We start from the raw sequence: 19,328 nt of genomic DNA, 5'->3' as shown, positions 1-19,328 counted from the left end.
AAATGTTGTTTATTTGACCAGATAACATTTAATTTAAATCCCATTTTGTTCCTGATCAACGTTTTCCTGATCCGACTAAAAAGCTCTGAACGACACAAACTGATGAAGGTTTGATCCATTTTCAAGATTTGATCTGATCAATGATCCAAAATCCGATCAGTTTTTAACCCTTTGTAACAACTGGGTCCAGGACCAGAAAGTGACTTCTCCCACGTTCTCTGAGGAACCTGAACTCACCACAAACGACTCAGACTTGGTTCACTTCAACTTTATTGAGTTTTTTTTTTTTTTTCTTTTTTTTTCTTTTTTCTCGTTTGACCAGGGTTCAGACACTTCACAGTTTATGAGTCGGACCAGAACCAGAACCAGGACCAGAACCAGGTCCAAGAGTCCTGATCCAGATCCACATCCCAACACAAAACCACGACAGCATCAACAACAACAAACAACAAACAACAAACATTTCAACACATGAAACAAAACAAAACAAAACAAAATAGACAAAATAAAGGTCAGTATCAAAAAAAAAAAAAAAAACTACGACACCATCGTTACCCAGCAGCCCAGAGGAAGACGTCGGGACCGGGACCAGGACCGGGACCAGGACCAGGACCGGGACCAGAGCCAGAACCAGGTCAGGGAGCAGCTGGTGGGGGGAGGGGAGGGGAGAGGGGAGAGAGGGGGGGGGGCACTTAGCAGCTACAGAACCAGGACCAGAACCAGGACCAGAACCAGGACCAGAACCAGAACCAGAACCAGGACCAGGTCTTCCCCTCAGGAGCTGGAGGAGCAGTAACAGTCAGACGGGTCCAGAACCAGCAGCAGGTCCACCGGTTCATTTACACACAGTTCAGTCAGTCGGGACCAGATCGGACCAGGACCAGGACCAGGACCAGGACCAGAACCAGAACCATGTGAAGTTCTGGTCCTGATGATCAGCGGAGACTTTGTGGACCTTTCACAGAGCGGTTGGTCCTGGTTCAGGACTCAGAAAACCACTTTAAACTGGACCAGATCCCAGACGGGTTCATCTGATCTGGATCGAACTGATGGAACTGGACTCTGGTGAACCCGGGTCTCAGGTCTCAGGACCCAGTTCTGCCCCCCCCTCCCCCCCAATCAGACTCTGGTTCTGGATCTCTCTTACACACACACACACACACACTGGTTCAGTCTCACTTCCTGTGATTTTCAAATTAAAAGTTTCACCGATTAAAATTATTATTATTAGGATTAATTTTCCAAATAGAAAAAAAACAACAAAACTGGTCCGGTCCAGGATAACAGAGTCCAAACTGATCAATGAACTGATGAATTATTGATGACACACACACACACACACACACACACACACCCCCGACCCCCCAGCAAAGAGAATCCAGACCCAGAACCACCAGCACCTGAAGAGCTGAACCCTGGTTCAACTTGGACCAAAAACTACAAAAACCTCTAAACCTCCAACCGAGAGAGAGAGAGAGAGTGAGTGAGAGAGTAAGGGGGTGAGTGAGTGAGTGAGTGAGTGGTTGTCATGGAAACGACATGATTGACAGGCTGGCCCCTCCCCCGCCGCATCGCGCCGCCGCCGCAACTCGCTCAAAGGCAACAAGGAAATGAGAGAAAAGAAGAATAAGAAGATGATGATGAAGGCAGCAGCAGCGGCGGCGGTGGCGGTGGCGGCGAAGGGGGAGAGGTGAAGGTGTGTTAGTGTTGGCGGTCCGGTTCCATCCGGTTCCATCCGGTTCCATCCGGTTCCATCCGGTCGGGTCCGGTCACTTGAGGTCCAGCACCATGCTGGCCGGGTTCTCCAGGTATTCCCGCCACAGGTTGGAGAAGCGGCACATGGTGGCGCCGTCGATGATGCGGTGATCCGCCGACCAGCTGACCGCCATGATGTGAGCCGGGACCACCTGACCGCCGGCGCCGAACCGGGGCAGCACCTGAGAGCACACACACACACACACACACACACACACACACACACACACACACACACACACACACACACACACACACACACACACACACAGTGTCAGAAATTAGTCGGTTGCCACGAAATGCGATGCTAATTTCTGTTAGCCCGTCTATGAGGTTTTACATTATACGTTAGCATTAAGCTAGCGGACTTTATACTTGTGAGAATGGCTGTGTGTTTTGAACGTTGTTGGTTTGATTGAACATCTTTGATGCTTAAATACATATATTACCGCTTAATATATTGCTTTACTCTTTATTTTATGCCATTTTTACTGTAGGGCAGGCTAATCTTCAATTCGGAGTGACAAATAAAACCATGAAGCAAAAAGATTTTGTCTTTTGTTTGAGAACTGACATTGATGTACAATAATTCAGTTAACAGTTGTAAATGTACCTTATAGGGTTTATTTTTTAATATTTTACCATTCAAAAGCAAGCTCAGTGCTGTCTGTCCCATAGAAGAACATGATAGCGGCAGCCTGCTGTAGCCCCTCTGTTATATCAATCGCTCTGCTTGTGGTGCAATACATACAACAGTCTCCAGCTGCAATGAAGCACACGCTGGAGTCGAGCAATGGGGGCGTGGTTTTTGTGATTCCTGATTGGACGGAGGTAAATTCATGCAAAACCACTGATGCGCGTTGCCTTCAGGGACAGTCTCTGTATTTCCCTCTTAAACAACTCTGTGTGGTAACGTTGTGTTATTATCTCATAGCGTGGTGAATGTGCAGGTCACAACTTGTCCACCAGAGCGTTGTGGAGTTGTTGGATTGTGTATTTGATGAGTTTGATGAGGGAAACCAAGAAATCCCATAATGAGCCTCCGTAGCGTAGCTCTGAGCAGCTCACGGCTCTGCTCTGGATTATGGCAATGGGCCAATTTGACAAAATGTTGAACTATCCCTTTAAACTCTAATTACCTTTCTTTCTTTTTTTATTATATACCCTGCACACACACACAGGAAGGGGGCGGGGCTTGGCTTATCTAAGTACTTTGACCTCTGTGGTGTGTTCATGGGCCGTGGGAAAGTCTGGAACTCACCTGCATTTTCCCCAGCGCTCCGATGGCGACCTCAGGAGGGAGGATGACTGGTTTGGCGTACGTCCCTCCGATCTACAACACACACACAGAGGAAACAGGTTGTGGTTAGAGCGGGTCTAGAGTCCGTCTCCGTCCTCAGAGCGGCGGCGTCTGGACTCACTGATCCGATGTTGGACAGGGTGAACGTTCCCCCCGTCAGCTCCGACGTTCCCAGCTGCCCCACGGCGCCGAGCGTCTGCAGCCGGTTCAGCTCCTGGGCGATGTCGAACACGCTGAGCAGCTGCACGTTCTTCACGTTGGGCACCAGCAGACCCTGACTCGTGTCCATCGCCAGCCCGATGTTGTGGGACGCCTGAGGGCAAAGAGACACACCAAGGTGACCAGATATAAATGATGTGAAGTAACCGGGTCAGACTGATCCAGACCCAGTGATCTGATCGGATTCTGGGAAACCTGATCAATGACAACTGATTAATGATTATCTGACACATAACAGGTCTGATCTGCTGTTAAAGGGATATTCAGCTACAAATTCAGTTGGGACAGACTTTCAAACCAAGAACTTTTTTATCTGGGCCAGATGTTTTCAGTGACACAAACATACGAAATGTAGAGAAAAAGGGTTATTTTCTGCCTCTGCGCTGGTCTCACATTTGGGCTTATTCTGACCAAATGGTAGCTCCTATCAGAAAAAGAAGCAGACCGTGGTCGTCGTAAGGACTTCCTGAACACTTTGGTATGATTTTGGTGTTTCTACAGTAAATATTTTGGAAACACTTGCAAGTTATAAACAGGGGTCCCTCCTGCTTCTCTTTGTATTAGAGTCAATGGGCAGCAGGAAGAGACCTGGCCGCAATGAGAGGCTCACAGTTTAAATTTTGTAAGTCTCTCTGCTTCGATGAACACATTGTTAGAGAGAGGACACGTTTGTCTACAAATGTGGAAAAAATCATGTGTGTAGAGTGTCATTTGTGGTTGTAAGCAGCGTGGAAAGAGAAAAATGATGTCACCCACGCTAGCCTGAACATTCTGCGCAATACACACCCATTATAATCTCAACACTTCTCCAAATATGATCATGGTCATTAAACAGTGATTGATCAAAAACTATAATACCTATCGAAAAACGTGAATTAATACACCAATAAACGAGAGTTGTGTCTTGCAGAAGTCAGAGGACAGAGCCTCGCTGTCTTTGCCCCGTGGCCCTAACGAAAAGTGCCCAGTTTGATCGGATAAAACCTTGAAAACGGGTTATTGCAAAAACTAAAACCAGATCATGTGATCCAGTCTTGGTTTTAATCTGGATCAAACCCTCAGTTTGTGTTGATCAGAACTTTTTAGTCGGATCAGGAAACTTTGACCGTGTTTGTGTGTGTGCACCAGCGCGCACGTGAGAGAAGGGCCGCCACAGACTCGTTAATTAATAGGAAACACTGCTGGTTGGTAAGTTTCATTTTTACCGCGCACCACGGGCATGCATGCTCGCTTCTCTCTCTCTCTGTGTGTGTGTGTGTTGTGTGTGAACACAGCGAAAGAGCGCTACGCCCTGCCTTGGGACTGCGGCTGAAATTTAGCAGTTGTGCTAAATCCGGCACATTTACACTGATGCTTAATGCGTCAGTGTTGATGAATGTGCACTGTCCCAATTCAATAAATAAAGAAATGAAAACGCGGAGATGAATTAACGGAACGATATTGCGTTGATAGAAAAAAAAAAGCAGAATCAATTTGTGTCTTGGTCTTGATTCTGTGACACTGCACCACACACTGGTCAATGTATGGGAAACAATAGGTGTGTGTGTTTGAGTAAAATGATAGTTTGTGTTTCATTCTATAAACTACTGATAACAATTTCTCCCAAAAATTACAACTGGTCAAAATAACAAAAAAAGATGCAGTGTTTTCAGACCTCAAATAATACAAAGAAAACAAGTTGATATTCATTTTTAAACAGACCACTAATGTTTTAATTTAGGAAGAGTTCAAATTAATATCGATGGAAATTTAAATTTTAATCCTGCAGCAGCAGTGATTGTTTATTGATTTACTGATTATTTACTGATACATATTGTAGCGGCCCTTGGTTCCCCAAGAAAAGAGGCGGAGAGTTCCTTACGGGTGCATGAGTTTATTTCTTTGGTGTAGCACCGTGAAAACTGAGGGAATATACAAAAAACACAAGAAGAAAAAGTTTAACACATTGCACTTCACATACCACTTCCCCAACACAGATTCAAAAACACCCAATTTATTACTATAAAAAGGCAAACAAACAAACCACATTTTATTAACCCATTACAAAATCACTAAAACCTTATTTAAGGAATAAAAATATAATTTGAACGGCATCACCCCAAAACCAAAAAATAAAACAAAACATCAAAAATAAAGTACTGGCCCAAAATTAAGATACACACCTTGTTCCACAAACCAAGGGGCTAATAGGAGGATGGAAGGTGCCGTCTATACTGTGTGTCACTGTCTCCTGATAACAGAACAAAACCAAACCATAAGGGAACCTACACCAACACAAAAATTACAAATAATTCAACAAAGAAAACTCACTCAACGAGCCACGGACATGCTTCAAACAAAGCCAGCAGCACAAACACTGAGCCAACCAGGGGAGAACAAAGGGAGGATGGTGGTGATGCGCACAGGTGAGCGCACACACCCACAGGAAGAGCTTACAGGTAACAGTGGCCTCCTCCCTTTTATACCCCAGAAAACTGACCACTAGATGGCAGTGATACACTGACTTTTACAGGCACTTGAGTGAGAAAAATAAAGGGGGGAATCAGCAGACAAGACACAGGAAGGCTGAGATGGCAGCTCAAAACAATTACTATCATTTACACTCCCACCAATCATGTTATGATAAATATGTCCTCAATGAATCATACATGATTTTTTTTTTTTTTTTCTTTTTCTTCCTTTTAACAAGTAATACATTTCCCTTGGGTTCAGGTTCATAACCTTTGCCATCACTGTATTGAACCACAAATGTTAACAGATTGGCATAACACTAGCAAACACCAAGTTGCTCATTCTCTAACAAGAGCACCAACTTCTGAATGGGTCTTTCGACAATTGTGAGTTTCCCTGATGATTTCCGATCTCCCACTTGCACTTTGACCTTACGCACTAGGTCATCACTCCCTTGGATGGGTTCAACCACTCGTCCCAACTGCCACTGATTTCTGGGAAGAAAATCATCCTTGATGATGACAACATCATTAACTCTAAGGTTACGCCGAGGCACATGCCACTTTTGCCTTGTAGAAATATTCAAAAGGTATTCTTTCCTCCAGCGACTCCAAAACTGTTCAATCAGATATTGCACTCGTCGCCACCGTTTTGCTGCATACATGTCTTCCTTCACAAATTTCCCTGGGGGTGGAAGAGCGACTTTGGGCTTCATCAGGATTAGATGATTAGGTGTCAAGGGCTCTAGTGATGTGGGATCATTGATGCCATCTGTATTCAGCGGGCGACTGTTAACAACGGCCATAGCTTCATAGAACAGAGTTCGAAGTGAAGCATCATCAAGTCTGCCAGGACAGAGAGAAAGAGTGGCGTTCAACACATTCTTCACAGTCCGGATTTGTCGCTCCCAAACACCACCAGCATGACTTGCCGCGGGGGCATTGAAAATGAACTCACATTGTTTATCCGCCAGTTGAGCCTCGAGTTGAGTGACATCACACTGCTTTAATGCTTCTCTGAGCTCGTTCCTGGCTCCCACAAAGTTTGTGCCATGATCACAATGGAGTTGGCGCACAGCTCCTCTGAGGCTGATGAAACATCTTAAGGCATTCATAAATGTGTCTGTCGACAGATCTTCCAACATTTCAATGTGAACAGCTCGGGAAGAGAGGCAGGTAAAGATGAGTCCATATCTCTTATGTTCCTTGCGGGCCCTTTTGATAATGAACGGTCCAAACACATCCATACCACTATATGTGAAGGGGGCTGACACCTCGACTCGTTCGATTGGAAGCTCAGCCATACGTTGCTCCTCTACTGGGCGTCGAAGCTTCCTACACTTCACACAATTGTATATCAGCCTGGCAACAGATTTACTCCCACCAATAATCCAAAATCCGTTGGCTCTAAGCTCCATTTGAGTTTGACTTCGGCCTTGATGGCAAATCCTGTCATGGTAATGTGACAAAATGAGCTGAGTAACATGAGAGCCCTTTGGAAGGATGACTGGATGTTTTAGTTCTTGACTGAGGGATGATTGCTTTAGCCTCCCACCCACCCGAAAGAGGCCCTTATCCACAATAGGATCAAGGCGGAAAAGAGGACTGGAACTAGGGAGACTACCTCCTCTTTCAAGTGTTTTCATCTCCTGGGAAAATGCTCGCTGCTGAGCAAGCTTAATAACCACATCAGCTGCTCTCTCTCGTTCTTCCACAGTCACATTATTACCATGTCTTCGCTTGGATGCCAGCCTTTTAATTCTTGCAACAACCTTGAGAAGTTTTAACCAAGATGAAAATCGGCTCAAAGCATCGAGCACACTGTTGGAGTCACTGGTGTTAGTGGTGGCTACATTCACTTGAACTGCTCTAACTTCAGGGTCACCGACCAGAAGTTCAGTGGAGTAGTTTGGTCTAGGTTTCACCTCTTGCTCCCACAGGAATTTGGGTCCTGACATCCAGCTTGTTGAGGAGATATTGGAGACATGTAGGCCTCTAGATGCATGGTCAGCTGGATTCTCTGACGTCTCAACGTAATGCCACTGACCAGGGTCTGTTTTTTCCTTAATCACTTGCAGGCGATTTGCGACAAACACATGAAATCTTCTAGCATCATTATTGATGTATGCCAGCACAACTTGAGAGTCTGTCCAAAAGAACTCCTCATCAATTTTCATTTCAAGTTCAGTTTTCAACATGACGCTCATTCTGGCAGAGATTACAGCAGCTGAAAGCTCCAGCCTCGGAATGCTCAAGATTTTTATGGGTGCCACTCTTGCTTTGGCCATCACAAAGCTGCAGTGTATTTCATTTCTGTCATTAATGTACCGTACATAGGAACATGCACCATAACCCACATTACTAGCGTCCGAGAAGTAGTGCAGTTCTGTCCTTACAATGTTGCCAAAGTTGTGTGGGTGATAGCATCTGGATATCTTTACTTCTTTCAGGTTTTGGAGGCCACCTTTCCACTCCTCCCACCGTGAATGTACATCCTCAGAAAGGGGCTCATCCCATCCCTTGCCCGTGCGACACAATTCCTGCAAAATGCACTTCCCAAGCAAGGCAAAGGGGGCGACAAAGCCTAGAGGGTCGTACAAGGAGGCGATAACTGAGAGAATACCCCGGCGAGTAGCAGGTTGGTCCCTTAAGTTGATATTAAAACTGAAGGTGTCATCTTCTATTGACCACTGAATGCCAAGTGCACATCCGACTGATGTCACATCCAAGCCAAAATCATGGGATTTAGCAGTTGTCACCCTTTCTGAGGGATCAACACAGCTGAGAACCTCTTGCCTATTTGAGTTGAACTTATGTAGGCGCAAACCTCCTCTTTTGCACAACCTTTGTGCTTCAACAATCAAGTCTTTAGCTTCCTTGATTGAACAAACACTGGTTAGGCCGTCATCTACATAAAAGTTCTTCTCGATAAAGGCTGAGGCTGAAGGATGAACAGATCTGTATTGCTGTGCTAAATACTTAAGGCCGAAGTTGGCACAACCAGGGGATGAGGCAGCACCAAAAAGATGGACGGCCATCTGGTATTCTTGGGGTTCTGTTTCCAAATCTCCATGCTCCCACCACAAAAACCTCAGATAGTTTCGAACTCGAGATGGAACAAAAAACTGATGAAACATCCTTTCAATATCACATACAACAGCCACAGCTTCCTTCCGGAAGCGACAGAGGACTCCCACCAGTGAATTAATTAAGTCTGGACCGGTCAGGAGAGTATCATTGAGGGAGACTCCACGGAACTTTGCTGAGCAATCAAAAACCACCCTTAACTTGTCTGGTTTTTGTGGGTGGTATACACCGTGGTGCGGTATGTACCACACAGTATCTCTCTCAGCAGGGGGGGGGACTGGTTCAGCGTCTCCTCTGCTGATGGTTTCTTCCATAAAGGTTTTATAATGATCATGATACTGTTTATTGTTCTTCAATTTCCTCCTCAAAGATTGCAGACGGACAAGGGCCAGTCTTTTGTTATTTGGTAGTGATGGTGGAATGCTGCTCTTAAAGGGGAGGGGGAGCTCATAATGTGTGTCTTCTCTCTGCTTTATGTTGTCGCTTAGGAGTTGGATGAAGCGAACATCATCTTGTGACACATACCTGTCTTCATATCCCTTCTCATTAAAGTCAGACTCAAGAATTTTAAGAACATCAGTGACTGATGGAGTTGGTATTTCCTTCGCTGCAATTCTGTGCACGAAGCTCTGGTTTCCCAGTCTGTCGAGATGGGGATTAGATGAGCCTGTTATACTCCACCCAAGCTCGGTTCTCTGTGCAAAGGGTTCGTTTCCATCACCTCTGATGACCTCCAGAGGGGCCAGTGCTAATGGACAATCATATCCAATTAGTAACCCCACTTCACAGTCTTGCAGTGGTGGAAGTTTGTCAGCTAGGTGTCTCAGGTGTGGCCACTGCAGAGCTGTCTTGGCAGTTGGAATATGAGATCTGTCCACTGGGATAAAATCCCTGGAGTAAGCCTTATGTAGCTGAATGTGGGTTTCAGAATGAATTCCTCTAATTTGCAGCCCATGGGAAATCTTGCTTGATATGATAGTGTCGACAGCTGTCATTGTGCTTAGCTTCAGTTGAACAGATGATGCGTTCACATTAAGTTCCTTGAGCAAATCCTCCAAAATAAAGGTTGAGTCGCTCTGAGTGTCAAGTAAAGCATAAGTGAGCAGCTCTCTGTTTGGTTCTTTCACTGATGACAAAAATACAGGTACAATATTAGAGGTGGAGGAAGAATTTTGAGTCACGGCATGGGACAGTACATTGTGGATTTCCTGACTTCTGCTGTCCTCTGTGGAAGTAGAATTTTGCTCCAAAGCTGCCATAGATGCAGTTCCCCTTTCTTCATGCAGGCAGGTAGGATGACGCCGGCCGCATGCACTACATGTGTGTCGCCTTTTGCAGTCCTTTATGACATGGCCCTTCCACAGACAGCCAAAACAAAGTTGGTTTTCTCGAATGAATGTCCTTTTATCTTCCATGGATTTCTCTGCAAAGGTAGGGCACTTAGCTATTCCATGCATTTCGTCCTCACACACTAAGCAAGGTGGTTTTGACTTAAAATAAGTTTGTTTGTGGGTCACAGCAGAGGGGTTATTAGACTGGGCGCTTGTATTTAGAGTACTTGCTCTTTTGGGTAGTCTGTCATCCATGGCCTTGGAGTTAATCAGGAATGGGGATGCAATGGGGTTGCATGCTATTCGGGCTTCCTTTTGTATAAAATCTGTAAAACGAGAAAAGCTTGGATAATCACCAGATGCATCCAACTCATCCACAACGATTCTACTCCATCTGTGCACAATCCAATCTGGTAACTTCTTAAGTAGTTTATGATTTTCCTCACAGTCATTTAAGATGTCTAGCCCCTTAACATGGGGCATGGCCTCAGCACAGCCCTTTAGGAAGTCTGCAAATTCTCTAAGGGCTGGAGGGTCGCTTCCACTAATTTTGGGCCATTTCAAAAGTCTATCGCGGAAGGCCTTTTGGACGATAAAGGGATTTCCATATCTTTCCTGCAACAATGCCAAGGCGCTATAATAAGCATCTTCAGAATTCCGGTAAAAGAATCCCTCCACAGCCTTGCGTGCTTCTCCTGAGAGATAATGTTTAAGATAGAGCATTTTTTCACAGGCTGGGAGGGGCTTCTGGTCAATAAGGGCCATGAAGGAGATCTTCCAGTCAATAAATTTTAAGGGGTCACCAGTGAATGTTATTAATTCAGGGGGAGACAGCCTGCTTACACTTAAAGAGCTTGCAATGGCTTGGGCTAAACTGACTGTGTCTTGACTTGTTGTTTCAGGAGAGATCTGAGAAAGAAATGGAGCAGCCCGTGGGTTTAGCGAATAGCTGGACTCCACCCTTTGATGCACAGAGTGAATCTCAGCAGGCCCGCTCTCTTCTTCCTGATTCTTCACACTGCCTTCAAGATTTTTATAGGCTCTTACCCGGGCTGCTGCTACTTCCACCTCGTTTTCAGCTTCCAGCTGTCTTAACTTTAACTTCTCCTCTTCTCGTTTAAAAAGCATTTCAGCCTCCTTCTGCCTTATTTCTGCCAGCATTTTTGCTTCACTCTGCTTCCATTCATTTTCCATTTGACACAATTTTACTTGTTGAACTTGTATTTTTTGCATTGCCCTTGACTTCTCCAGTTTTACTAAAAGCTCTGCTTCAGCTTCGGCTCGTTTGCTGGAAACCATAGAGAGGGAGGAGTGGACCGAAGGTGTCCTTTGTTTTCTGCATTTCCTTCGCATATCCAGATTTTACTGAGGGTTCTGCTTCAGCTTCAGTTTGTTTACTAGAGGACGCCTTTGAGATTACTGTTTCTGTGTCGGTGTATCCAAAAATGGAGCCATGTTCATTTTTATTTAATATCTCCCTTACCCTCTCCTTCTCCAGTTCATCATTAAACATGTTTTCAATAGTTCCTTTTCTTTTACAAACAAGATCACAGATCTCCATTGTGAGGGAGATGCAGGCGTCCATTTTCTTGGTAATTTCTGGGGTGGAGGTGCAGTTGCGTCTGATAGGCTCATAGAATTCACACACTGTCTCATGTTCGGCTTTTATGTTTTGTTGAATACTGTCAAGGTCGTCCAATGCGCAGAATCCCTTCAGTTTTGTTCTGGAGTCTCTTGCTATTTGTTTCCAAGAGCTGTATGCTTTTATGAAGTCTTTCTCATGTTGTTTAGCCCTCTCTTCTCGCAGCTCCCGACCCTTGTCTGTTAAAGTTCTTTCACGGGAGCTGGACCTGGATGATTGACCATTAATGTTGTCCATCTTTTGTGATTTGAGTGACATTTTATGAGGCTTATTGTATTAAAGGTTTGTGTTCAAATAACTGGGCTGTGGTTCATTTAGTTCACAAGGTGATGCCTTCACACATTATTTAACAATAAAATATCATAACTGTAGCCAAATGAACACGCAACAGCTATGAGCATAAAAACTTATATTGCTCTTTGCCCTTTCAACATTTTCATGTAAAGAGACATTGTAAGTGTATCATTCACGGATAAAATACATGGGCTACTGTGGCCTTTACCGTGTATTTGACTCTTAAACCCTTGAAACATTTAATTTCTACTTCATGTTTATTCTTGACATTTAACTCAAAAACAACATTCAGTGCGTTGCTCCATTTTCTTTCTTTCTCCCGTTTCTTTATTATTTCAGTCCAGTGTCTCTTACTGCATTTGGCTGTACCTTTAGAAGATGGGTTACTGTTCATTTACTGCGTGTGTGCCAAAGTGCAGGCTGCGTGGGCTGTGTCGGCTGCTGACGAAGGACGACGAGGATGGCTCGGACGTGATGGTCAAGTTTTCACTGTAGCGGCCCTTGGTTCCCCAAGAAAAGAGGCGGAGAGTTCCTTACGGGTGCATGAGTTTATTTCTTTGGTGTAGCACCGTGAAAACTGAGGGAATATACAAAAAACACAAGAAGAAAAAGTTTAACACATTGCACTTCACATACCACTTCCCCAACACAGATTCAAAAACACCCAATTTATTACTATAAAAAGGCAAACAAACAAACCACATTTTATTAACCCATTACAAAATCACTAAAACCTTATTTAAGGAATAAAAATATAATTTGAACGGCATCACCCCAAAACCAAAAAATAAAACAAAACATCAAAAATAAAGTACTGGCCCAAAATTAAGATACACACCTTGTTCCACAAACCAAGGGGCTAATAGGAGGATGGAAGGTGCCGTCTATACTGTGTGTCACTGTCTCCTGATAACAGAACAAAACCAAACCATAAGGGAACCTACACCAACACAAAAATTACAAATAATTCAACAAAGAAAACTCACTCAACGAGCCACGGACATGCTTCAAACAAAGCCAGCAGCACAAACACTGAGCCAACCAGGGGAGAACAAAGGGAGGATGGTGGTGATGCGCACAGGTGAGCGCACACACCCACAGGAAGAGCTTACAGGTAACAGTGGCCTCCTCCCTTTTATACCCCAGAAAACTGACCACTAGATGGCAGTGATACACTGACTTTTACAGGCACTTGAGTGAGAAAAATAAAGGGGGGAATCAGCAGACAAGACACAGGAAGGCTGAGATGGCAGCTCAAAACAATTACTATCATTTACACATATATTATAGTTCTAAGATTTTCTATTAAAATAAAGTCAATAATGACATTTTTTGTGTTCTCTTTTTATTTGGAAAAGTACCAAAAAGTATCGAAAAGTATTGAAAAACATTTTGGTACCGATACCGGTACCAACATGTATCGTGACAACACTAGTTGTCAGATGAGGTCTGGCTGTTTAAACGACATTGAAGAAACAACAAACAGCAGAGAAAACAACACAAACATCCCATTTTCAAATAAATCCACTCTGAGTGTCTCCATGCTGCTGTTCTACCTGTTGTTTACACATTTAAAACACTCATTATCTGGATTTGGTCATCTAGAGAAGCTTGTATCTGCTCTGAACAACTGGGGTAAAGGTAAAGATGGATTACGTGATCCTGGATGGCAAAACAACGGATTGAAACAACTGGGTCTTAAAGAAAAAGTTTGAATCTACAATGTAGAAAGTGTCCAGTCTGGACCGGGTCGTACCTTGTAGGTGATGTTCTGACAGCTCTGGTCCAATGAGGAGTTCAGGATGGGGAAGTGCAGGAGTCCCAGAGAGGCAGCCTGAGCCAATGAGAGCACAGCATCAACGTCAGCATCAAACATCACGTGACCAATCAGCATCAAGGTCGCCCCCCGCCAAGCCCCGCCCCCTCGCCCCACCTCTCAGCCCCGTACCTTGATGAAGAAGGGCATGAAGCTGAGTTTGACCCCCCGGCCCTCGGCGAGGGGCCGGAGCTCCGCCCGCAGTGCCACCAGGCGGCTCAGGTCGACCTCGTCACAGTAGCCGAAGTGAGGGATCATCAGAGCGGCCGTCATCGTCTTCACCATCGCTTTGTGGAAACCTGGTCAATAACAATCTGGTGTTAAAGGGATATTCAACTACCAATTCAGTTGGGACAGATTTTCAAACCAAGAACTTTATCTGGGCCAGACGTTTTTCAGCGGCCTGTGGTTTTAAACTAATACAAATTAATGTAGATTGAAAAACAAGTAGCTAATGTTTATTCATCGTTTTCATTTTAAAATTGGTCACTTTTGACACCGGCCCATCAAACAGTGCAGAAAAACAAAGAAAAAAGCTTCAACTGAACAGAAACTGAGGTAGTGGCGATAAGAGAGGAGAGTGTGTTGTGTGTGTTGGTGTGTTTGGCAGAGCCTTGATCTAATGGTGCGTTCCAGGCAACCCGTAACTCGTGTTTTTCCGACCTGTTCCTATGGTTACCCGTTGGAACGTACAGTCAAACTCGTAACTTCCCACCTGTGAACTCGTACTAGATCGATGTACTCCCAGTTCCCAGTTGTAACTCGTAACTGGTGACTTACGGGTTCAAAAGCCTGCCTGGAACGCATCATAAATGTGTGGTAGACAGTGCTCAGAGCAGAACTGGTCTCTGATTGGCTCTGGCCTGAGGCTCAGAGGTTACCACGGCAACTTGAGGTGGTTGCCAATGACGATAGAGGCCCCCCAGGCTGAGGCAGACAGAAACGTGGAGAAAAGAGGGTGATTTTCTGCCTCTGCGCTGGTCTCACATTTGGGCTTATTCTGAGAAAACGGTAGCTACTATCAGAAGAAGAAGCAGACCATGGTCGTCGTAAAGACTTCCTGAACACTTTGATATGACTTTGGTGTTTCTACAGTAAATATTTTGGAAACACTTGTGAGTTATAAACAGGGGTCCCTTCTGCTTCTCTCAGAAAATCTTTGTATTAGAGTCAATGGGCGGCAGGAAGAGACCTGGCCGCAATGAGAGGCTCACAGTTTAAATTCTGTAAGTCTCTCTGCTTTGATGAACACATTGTTAGAGAGAGGACAAGTTTGTCTACAACTGTGGAAAAGATTATGTGTGTAGAGTGTAAATTGTGCCCGTGAGCAGCGTGGAAAGAGAAAAATTCAGACAATTTCTGGCAACTTCTCCCACTCTGACACGAACATTCCGCCCAATACACACCCATTATAATCTCAACACTTCTCCAAATACGGTCATGGTCATTAAACAGTGACTGATCAAAAACTATAATACCTATCGAAACGTGGATTAACACACCAATAGACGAGACTTGTGTCTTGCAGAAGCCAGAGGACAGTGCCTCGATGTGTTTGCCCCGTGGCCCTAACTAAAAGTTCCCAGTTTTAGCAACAACTTGCTTCCCGTATGAATTTAAATCAGTAAAATTGTGGTCACCTAGATGCACCTCAAAGGTCATAAAGAAGGAAAACAGTATTCACAGTCTACTGAAGGCTAAAGGTTCAGGTTTTTCTGCAATTCTTATACCACCATCTGGGTCTGGGTTAAACCTACGCCCTTTAAAGCCCCAGTATGTAACTTATTTGGCCTTTTATTAGTAAAAATCAAATCTGTCTTTCATAAATCCGTATTTCACTGAAGGTGAATCACACCCGCATACAAATGAAAGCTTTCTGGTACCTTAGAATGAGTTGTTACAAGTCGTTACAAATACATAAGTGGTCGACGCACCGAACCGAGGCGGCCATGTTGCAGCGCCATTTTTTACGTTGAGTGACAGCGTGAGCGTAGGTAACCACGGAAACGGCCTGTTAAAACTGTCACCACTGTGTAGTGTGAGGAAGGACGGAGGCACTGGTGTTGCATTCAGGTGCAGTCAGGCAGACGGCCGTCGGCAATCCAACCAGATGTCATTTTACTCCACCAGAGAAAGACGGTAAAACAATACCACATCACCATGACAATATATTGTCAGGCCTGTATTGTTCTGCCTCGTGCTGGCGGACCACTTGTTTACATAGACGCTTGTTTATCCTGTTACATGCAGCGTCTGTTGTCTGTCTGACGTCTGCCCCATTTCACCTGAATGCAACATCAAGAATACGTTCAGATATGCAACCGCACCGCTAGATGGGGGGAATTCCTACGTACTATACCTTTAAATCACCAGAACTAACAAAGTGATCGATTGATCAGCTCATCAATAATCTCAGAGTCTCTAAAGTCTGCACTGACGTCACAGTTTCCCGTTGCTGACTGCTGAGATGATCTCTGACCTTTGAGGGGCTCGGTCACGTCCTTCCCGGTGAACACGGGTCTGGGGATGGCGGGCGGGGGCTTGATGGCGGCCGGAGCGCCGGCGGGCCGGAGCGCCGGCGGGCCGGGTGGCGGCGGCGGCGGCGGCAGCGGGAATCGCACCCGGACCCGGAGTGTGGATCTCCTGGAACGGAGTGGGAGGTAAGATGGCGCCGGTCTGCCGGGCCAGGAAGTTCAGGATGTCCTCCTTCAGGATGCGTCCGTCCCGTCCCGTCCCCACCACCTCGCTGAGCTTGATCTGAGCACACGCCGGTAAAAACACAGTTAACCCTTTAGCTGCCGAGGCTGGAAATGGACATCTGGACATGTTTTTTTTTTGTCTGAATGCTTTTTCTAGGAGAACTTCAACCTGAATTTGTAACATCGGATAATAAATGATCATAAGTGTTAGGTGTCTCTTCCTCTGTGTTTCTAACCCTCCTCTCCTCCATGTGCATTTGTTTTCAACGAAGTCGGTGAGAAATCAGTGGACAGTGGTTCTCAAACTTTTTCAAATCAAGGACCCATAATCAAGCACAAATTAGACGATGGACCCCCATTGGACAAAATTTTGAAGCAAACATGAGAAATACATAAATATTTGTTCTGAGACTGAAGAATGTTACTTTTTTAGTTGATGTACATTCTAATTAGGGCCAATGGTGTGAATTTTTGGAAATATTGTAGAGAAATTTCTGGAAAAAAAGTGGTACAATTTCTCCCAAAACATTTAAACATTTCTAGGAATGTATATATAGTCATAGCAGTGTTTCCCCCAGAAAATTTGTTAGTTAAGGTGGTGTCTGACCTGTCGACGGGGGGGGGGGGGGGACGAGCAGATCGATCGTCGGGGGGGAACGCACCGCGCCGTATTAAGTTTCGCTTTCAACACGCGCTGCTGTTATGCATGCGCGCTTCTCTGTGGTGTGTATGTGTGTGAGACAGTGTTGGCCAAGCTACTTGGAAAATGTAGTGAGCTAAGCTACAAGTTACTCTGCATGAAATGAAGCTTCACTACACTGAAGCTACCCACCAGAGAAATGTAGCAAGCTACGCTACAATAAAATGACAAAAGTAGCTTAGCTTGGGGCGGTGTTTAGCTCAGTTGGTAGAGCAGCCGCCCCATGTGTTGAGGCTATAGTCCTCACTGCAGGCGGCCCCGGTTCGAATCCCGCGTCGGACGGCCCTATCCTGCATGTCATTCCCCCCATCTCTGCCTCCCATTTCCTGTCACACTCTCAACTGTCCTATCGAATAAAGGCATGAGAAGCCAAAAAATATATACTTTAAAAAAAAAAAAAAAAAAAAAAGTAGCTTAGCTACATCAAAGCTATTTTTTTTAGAAGTTAAATAAAGTTTTTCATTTATATCGGCCCATTGTGAGTGCTGAAAGATCTATGCAAGTACATTCCAAAAAAACCCAAGTGTCTTTTCAAACAGTGGTTCCTAACCTTTCTTGGTCAGATTTTTTTTTAATTCATCAATTAGGCTACTAGACATTTCAGGCGACCTCATTTGAATTTCAAGCGACCCCACGTGGGGTCCCGACCCCAAGGTTGGGAAACACTGTTTTAAAAGACGTCGGCCACGGACGGAGTGGGCGACATGCTGGGACAAGGAGCTTTCGTTTTAACTGCTGCAGTCGTCTCTCCCTCTCGTACTCAGCATGCTGTTCAGGGTGTTTGGTTTGATTCATTAAAAGGCGCGTTCCTACAGGAACGGTCCCGTCACTCAGTCCTCTCAGTGGCCGTGTCTCCGCTGCAGACAGGACGCACCGGCTCTTGGAGCGACGTGCAACGGTGCGCGCGGTCGCTGTGCAGCGATAAAGTTGTCCAGCTACGGCTCTGATTCACGAACTTAACGTCGCTACTGCCCAACACTGGTGTGAGAGGATGCGGCCATCGTCCGACGCTTTATGACAATAAACTGAGTCTCTCTTTGGTTTGTGGACAAAACAAGACATTTGAGGACGTCAGCTGGTGGTTTGGGAAACACTGATTGATGTTTTTCAACATTTTTTAATATTTTATTGACCAAACAACTAATCGGTTAATCGTTTAAATAATCAACAGATTAATCGATAATGAAAATAATCGTTAGTTGCAGCCTTACCAAAAAGAGTTAGTAACTGAATTTACTACATAATAACAGTAACTATTGAGTTAGTTTTATTCCATAAAATGCTCAAATATGTTAGACTAGTTGATGGACCGAAAAAAAATGTATAACGTAAACTTTAACAGGTGTTTTACTATTTTCTGATGGGACTTCTTGAGTCAAGTAACGGCACATTTTATTGTCAGTAACGGTAACAGCATTGTAACGGGGAAACAGTAACTTTTTTGATAACTGTTACTGAAAAAAGTAGCGCCGTTATTTATTAATCCCTGGTCATAATTGGTCAAGCCCACATTCTGCTCAGAAACATAATGAAAAGAGCCACAAGGCCAAGAAACAGTCTTAAATGGACTGTCCCAAGGAGGTGATAGTCATAAAGTTAAAAAGTTACGTTTTTGTCTGGTCTCAGTAGCTAGGCTACTGATTGGCTTTTCTCTCTGAATCAAATTGTTTTTTTGCATTGTGCTATTTACAAGCTGTGATGTGCTATGTTCATAATTCCCCACGCTGAAGAAAGCCAAGGGCTGAAACGCGTCCGTCAGGCACTGCTGTGCGTTTAATAAATGATTCAAGATTATTTTGTGAGTGCTGCAATTTCAGTTTTTTCTATGTTCATAATGCTTCATCCAGGCAAGATAATAATACTAATAGTGGTAAATGACTGAAAGGTGGGGATGACAAAATAAAGAGGTAAATAAGCCTTGTCCTTTTATCAAAGTTAATGATTTTGCACTTTTTCATGCATACGCTGACTTTTTTGCTTAAAAAAATCCCTATACGGGGCGGTGTTTAGCTCACTGGGTGGAGCTGCCGCCCCA

The 19,328-nt window shown here is 44.6% G+C and overlaps 1 pseudogene across 1 annotated transcript; it reads right to left on the bottom strand.

Annotated features, from left to right (window-relative positions):
- Window positions 1–1,769: 1,769 nt before the first annotated feature.
- On the bottom strand, window positions 1,770–16,999 carry LOC146989256 (lipoamide acyltransferase component of branched-chain alpha-keto acid dehydrogenase complex, mitochondrial-like; annotated as a pseudogene). Its single transcript, XR_015035673.1, has 6 exons — window positions 16,374–16,999; window positions 14,027–14,193; window positions 13,835–13,912; window positions 3,177–3,368; window positions 3,017–3,088; window positions 1,770–1,937 (listed from the first exon to the last, which is right to left on the bottom strand). The product of XR_015035673.1 is annotated as a lipoamide acyltransferase component of branched-chain alpha-keto acid dehydrogenase complex, mitochondrial-like (transcript).
- Between the last annotated feature and the right edge of the window lie 2,329 nt (window positions 17,000–19,328).

Source organism: Trachurus japonicus, chromosome 4, assembly GCF_045865225.1.
Source record: "Trachurus japonicus isolate A0001 chromosome 4, Traja_1.0".
Taxonomy (NCBI): domain Eukaryota; kingdom Metazoa; phylum Chordata; class Actinopteri; order Carangiformes; family Carangidae; genus Trachurus; species Trachurus japonicus.
This window is presented reverse-complemented; position numbering and strand designations above follow the sequence as displayed.